Raw genomic sequence first — 6953 nt, forward strand, 5'->3', positions numbered from 1 at the left:
CAGAATTGGCTTATTCTAATGGCCATTATCACATCAAAACCTCTCTAAACTCATTCCAAATTGCCACCGAAACTCATATTAATTTAACTAAAATTCCCAAATATGAGTACCTTAAGTCAGACATCTCTTCTAAATGCAGAGTTCTTAAATTAAAAAAAGATGTGTATATGCATGTATGATGAGAGGCAGCCATGAAAAACTACTAGCAAGTATATTTTTGCCTAAAACGAACACCTGTTATTGACACAACTATTTTCAGTAACTTGAGAATAGTTATCATTATGCAATGTGCTCAATTTTGTCAAAGGACACAATTGACATGGTGATAAAATTGTCTTCTTATTCCACTGCTCTTCAGACAAATCTAAGCAGTACCAGAAGCTTCCCCTCCTGCTGACACTAAACACCACACCCGTTACTTGACATCCACACCTAATTCTCTCTTGTGACAGCTTTCATTTATTCCCACTTTTAAATGCCGCGAAAAGATAACCCACAAACATTTCTGCATTACTCCTTTCCCCATTTACACTAAAACCTTACCTGTGTGCATAGGTGTAGTTAGCATCTCCATTGAATCAATAGCATGGCTGATAACAGAATATGTAAGATGAAAGAGGAAGTTTTTTTATCTTTGATCTCAAATGCCAACATAAGCAGTAAGGTACATGTCCTTATAGTGTCCTAACAGTGCGAGAGGGTTCCCTTTTCTCCACACTCTCTCCAGCATTTATTGTTTCTAGATTTTTTGATTATGGCTATTCTGACTGGTGTGAGGTGATACCTCATTGTAGTTTTGATTTGCATTTCTCTAATGATTAGTGATGTTGAGCATCCTTTCATGTGTTTGTTGGCCATCTGTATATCTTCTTTGGAGAAATGTCTATTTAGGTCTTCTGCCCATTTTTGGATTGGGTTGTTTGTTTTTCTGATATTGAGCTGCATGAGCTGCTTGTATATTCTGGAGATTAATCCTCTGTCAGTTGCTTCGTTTGCAAATATTTTCTCCCGTTCTGAGGGTTTGTCTTTTCGTCTTGTTTATGGTTTCCTTTGCTATGCAAAAGCTTTTAAGCTTCACTAGGTCCCATTTGTTTATTTTTGTTTTTATTTCCTTTTCTCTAGGAAGTGGGTCAAAAAGGGTCTTGCTGTGATTTATGTCATAGAGTGTTCTGCCTATGTTTTCCTCTAAGAGTTTGATAGTGTCTGGCCTTACACTTAGGTCTTTAATCCATTTTGAGTTTATTTTTCTGTATGGTGTTAGAGAGTCTTCTAATTTCATTCTTTTACATGTAGCTGTCCAATTTTCCCAGCACCACTTATTGAAGAGGCTGTCTTTTCTCCATTGTATATTCTTGTCTCCTTTATCAAAGATAAGGTGACCATATGTGTGTTGGTTTATCTCTGGGCTTTCTATCCTGTTCCATTGATCTATATTTCTGTTTTTGTCGCAGTACCATACTGTCTTGATTACTGTAGCTTTGTAGTATAGTTTGAAGTCCTCAAGTTTATTATTAAAAATAAAAAATGACACTTGTTTGTTCCCATGCTGGGATAGAGTATCTCTGCTTGATTGTCTCATAGACATCTCAAATTTAACAGGTCTTAAAAAGAACTGCTGTCTTGAAGGGAATTCCCTGGTGGTCCAGTGGCATTTCCACTGAAGGGGGCAGGCGTTTGATCTCTGGTCAGGGAATTAAGATCCTGTATCTCACATGCTGCAGGCCCAGCCAAAAAAAACAAAAAAGAAAAAAAGAACTGCTGACTTGATTTGGTTATTTCCCAGTTCTGTCCCCCTTCCTGCTCCTATTGTCTTCTATCCTCTCCTCAGCAGTGTTAATGGCATGACCGCCTCACCCAGTGAACCAGCCAGAATCCTAGGTTGTAATCATGAGTCCCACTTTCTCCTCTCCATTCTGTCACACCAACTGTCATCAAGTACTCTTTATTCTGTCATAAGTACATGTGGAATCCATGTCCTTACCTCCATCTTCACTCCAGCTACCTTAGACCAGACCACCATTGCTTCCTCCCTGTATCACTCAGCAGCCCCCTAACCAGGCACTCTCACTCTTATTAACTCTAAATCCATTCAACATTGAAAGTATACTTAAAACATACCTTGGGGTCACTTAACCTATCTATTTCAGAACCCTGCAATAGCTTCCTGTTGTGCTTGGAACAAAATCCAAATTTCTAACCCTGGCCTGTAATACCCTGAACAATCTGGCTTTGCCTATCATTTCAGACTTATTCTCTGTGGCTCATTGACACATTGTTGGCTTCATCTCCATGGATTCTGTCCTAGTCTATTCAGGATGCTGTAACAAAAATACCATGAATTGGATAGCATGTGAACAACAGAAATTTATTTCTCATAGTTCTGGAGGCTATGAAGTCCAAGATCAAGGCTCCAGCAGATTCCATGTCTGGTGAGAGCCTACTTCCTTGTTCAAATACAGCTGTCTTTTCACTATGTCCTTACATGGCAGAAGGGATGAGCAAGCTCTCTGGGGTCTCTTTTACAAGGGCCCAATTCCATTCATGAGGGCTCCATCCTCATGGCCTAATCACCTCCTAAAGGCCCCCCCTCTAAATACCATCACATTGAGGGTTAGTTGTCAACATATGAATTTGAGGATGGACATATTCCATCTATAGCAGGTTCCACAAAGAAGACAAAACTCTCCCTGGTTTTAGGATCCTCACACAAATATTCCCTCTTTCACCAAAGATTCCCCCTCTTCTTTCGTTGTTTAAATGTCACCTCCTCAGAGGTGTTTCTCTTGACTACTGTACTCAGAATGGGATAGTTACTTTCCTTCTGGCACTTATCATGGCTTGTAATCATTTGCTTATTTGCCTCTGCACTGTGTTTGGTGTCTTTCCACCACAAAAATGTAAGCTCCATGAAGCCAGAGGTTGGGTGTCTTGTCCACTTTCTGTTTCTAGCACCTAGAGCAAGGTCTATAACAAAATGAACATCTGTTGCAGAGTAGGTAATTAGTGACTTTTTGTTAATGAAGATAAAACATTTTAGATCTTATATAATCACATCATAGTGAGAGATAATTACTATTCACAGCAACATTTTACAGATAAGAAAACTGAAACTTAAACTTTCTAGCTGTGTTGCTTTCCTGTGTCATCACACAGGTAGAAAGTGGTGACATTAGAATTGAACCACATCAGTCTGCTCAGTTAACCAGGTTATTCGTGGCCCTGGGACTCTGTGGGAAATACAGGCTGTAAGGAGCTGGGGAAAATCAAATGTAATCCCTAAAGGCCCTTCTTCTACCTAATTAGGAATTATAAAATTGTGATTTCTCTAATTTTACCATTCTTTCTACATTTCTTAGCTGGAATTCTTCTATTACAAAGGGGGCTTAATACTGCATATGTTTCATATGCAGTTTATTGTGAGTTATTGAAATTACTAAATAACATGGATTCCAAAACTCAGATAGGAGTTTTGAATAGACTTAACAAAAACTATTCTGAGAGTAACAGAGGGGGAAAAACGGGTACTTCTGGTTTCCCTCCCTGCCATTTTTGGACTCTTGTCTAGGCAATAGAGCAATTAGTGAAGCCAGATCCAGCCTCTGTACCCTGACACTGAATTAAATCTCAGAGACAGAGTTTTGGGTGAAGTAGAAAAGAATAGCTTTATTGCTTTGCCAGGCAAAGGGAGCCCCAGCAGGCTAATGCCCTCGAAAGCTGTGTGTCCCAACCTGGAGGGTGCAGTGAGGCGTTTTACAGTAATGGTTCAAAGAGGGTGTGATCAGCTTGTCGACATTCTTCTGATTGGTTGGTGATGAGGTAAGTGGGAGTCAGCAGCATCAACCTTCTGGTTCCAACCGGTCTGGGGTCTACATGCTTGTGGGCGCCATACCTTTAACTTCTCCCACCTGGTGGGGTTTCAGTATCTGCAAAACAGCTCAAAGATACTGTTATGTATAATTACTTGATGGGGAACAAGGACCCTGCCCCAAGGCTAAACTACTTTCTCTTTTGACTGTTCCTCCCTTGTCTCCACATTCCCCCGGTTCCCTACAAATGCTAATTTGTTTGAAGCTGCCTGTTGGAACTCAGGGAAGGTCATGGAGGCTGAATGAAGCTTATTTCCTGTAATCAAGAAATGGGGAACAGAGAAAGGCTTTTGTGCCCTGGAGCCCCACAGGGTCCTGCTCAGTATCATCAGTATCATAAGTTCAGTAACAAGAGATTGTGCATTTTCTACTAGAAAAAGTCAGTTATTAGAAAATTCCCTACAGAACTCTTATATTGAAATATCATACATTTTCACATTTAAGTCTTAAGAGTGATGGGTTTAAGGTGATTTTTAGCAATCATTGGTAGAATCTCCACAAGTTAAAACTTCCCAAAACAGCAAAAGTGATTCACTCACCCACCCACACAACTTTCCACTCTCTCCTTCATACCCTTTCTGGACGGTCTCAGAAGAGAAATTTGGGGACAATATTATTGAGAAAGAAATAAGGGAGAGGTTTCTTTCCCACCTAAATCCTATTATCATATCCATAAATTAACCATAAAAAGAAACAGGAACAGCAATGAACATAAACACAGCTCCACAGGAGATCCAGATGAGTCAACTGGCTTCAAGCCATGGATCAGGGAGAACCAGTGAAAACCAGAGATCACTCAGGATGGAGAAGAGGAAAGATGGCAAAAAAAAAAACCCTCAAGATTTAGAAAGAAGTACATAAAAATGGCTCCCTCTATCCCATTTGTTTGGGATTGGTGTCTGCTTATAGGGGGACTTTTAGTAGATTTGGCTGGAAAGAACTGGGCATATAAGGGAAGTGCTGATTCTCCTGGTTGGTGGGTAGATTGGAAGAGAGATATGAAGGGAAATCCTAGATTTTGATTATGGAATTTTTAGCATGGGGACCAGTTTATTCATAGGTCTACAATGGTTGATATCCCCAACAAGGTTTTTCTGTATAATAAGGAACAATCTGCTAGGAAATAATGTGCTAAGAAAAAAGGAGAATTGACCCACATGAGAAGCAGAGAGTGCTACTCGGTGTATCTCTAGAGAGAAAATTTTCTCAGCATGGAACATAGAGTGAATTTTCCCATTGTAGACTACAGAAAATCTAATGAAGCTTTGGTACTCTTAGGATTCCATCCCCTTACTGCCATCAGTATCCATAGGGGAACCATTATTGTATTCAGAAAGAATGGCTACAGAATCTGAAGGAGAGAGGACCAAAGGAAAGAGGTAGCATTACTCTCGAAGAAACAGGAAAAAGCATACTTGGTATTTGTATTCTTTTCCTTAATGGATGGCACCTGCAGCCAAAGTGACTAAGAGAATAAACAAAATACCCTCAGGGACTCCCAGAAATAATGGGAGAGTTCAAGGTCCTGAAAAGGGAATGCGACAACAGAAAATGTTGTGTTTTTTTTTTTTTGGTTTGATTTTTGTTTTTTTTTTTTGCGGCACGCGGGCCTCTCACTGTTGTGGTCTCTTCCGTTGCGGAGCACCGGCTCCGGAGACGCAGGCCCAGCGGCCATGGCTCACGGGCCCAGCTGTTCCGCGGCATGTGGGATCCTCCCGGACCGGGGCACGAACCCGCGTCCCCTGCATCGGCAGGCGGACTCTCAACCACTGAGCCACCAGGAAAGCCCCAAATCTGTTGTTTTTTATAGTTAATGTGACCACATTAGCATCTCACAGACTGGTATGGTCTAGGAAAATAATGGATCATGATAGTGCATATGTATGTAAACATTTTAAATCCCCTGTCATAAAGAATATTATGCTTCAATAGGGGGATGAAGAATAAGAAAAATAAAAGGAACTTGAAAATTATGTCAATGTCTCATATCACACAGAAGTACATATTGAAGGCAAGTATTAAAGGAGAATAAGTAAGATAAAGATGAGTGTGTGTCTCTGTGTGTGTGTTTTCTGATGGGAAATAAATCAAGTATGCCACCTTTCCTGGTGTTATCTTCTTTCTTTAGTTTTATTCCTATTCATTTTGACTTTATAGTATGCCATGCTAAGATTCTAAACTCCCTTGCTCTTTTGTTCTTCCATTGCTCCTCCATGGCAAATAGCCAACCGATAGCCAAGAATCCAGCTCTTCATCTCTTTTGTGACGACCCCTAGGTTGATGAGTACTGCTGGGAAAGTCCCATTGTTGGGCAAATTGACATCACCATCAACATGTGCTCAGCATTCCCAACTGAGCCTTTAGTGTGGATTGAAAGGACTACCCTGTTATGAAAGTCATTGTGCATACCTCCTTACAATAATTCTTTTTCTACTCTTCTCAAGCATTTCTTGTCTCCTTCCCCACTCCCTCTCATCAGACGACCTCAAGTTATCTTCCAAATTATCAGAAAAATAGAAGCCATCAGATGAAATTTGTCTCAACTTCCAGTCTAGAAATCTATAAAAATATTCAAGTCTACTCCAAAATTTTTTCTTTTAATCCTTTTAATGACCTTCTTAGGACCCTCGCAAGTTTAGTTATTTCTCCATCATCAGCCAAATATGTTCACCTGTTCTTTACATGTATGTTTGTGATCATATGCATGTATTATGTATATATTCCTCCATTAAGACTAACTACCCTTCTAGTTACTATCTTAACTTCTTACCTTTCCACAACAAAATTTCACAGAGTTGTCTATATTCATTCCCTGTGGTTTCTCACTTTGCATTCCCTATTTAGCATTCTTCTTTTACCATTTCACTAATCTTGTTCTTGCCAAGTCACTAATAATTTAAACATTACTAAAAGTATACTTTTAAAAGTAAACATTACTAAAGTATACTATTCAGTCCTCATTTCATCTTATTTCTTAGCCTCATTCAACAGAAACGTTTTTGGTTCTGATTTTCTTGAAACAATCATTTCATTTGGCTTCCCTGATACCTCTGCTTTTCATTTGTTTCTTCTATTTCTCTGACCACA

This window comes from Tursiops truncatus, chromosome 17 (genome assembly GCF_011762595.2).
Source record: "Tursiops truncatus isolate mTurTru1 chromosome 17, mTurTru1.mat.Y, whole genome shotgun sequence".
Classification (NCBI taxonomy): domain Eukaryota; kingdom Metazoa; phylum Chordata; class Mammalia; order Artiodactyla; family Delphinidae; genus Tursiops; species Tursiops truncatus.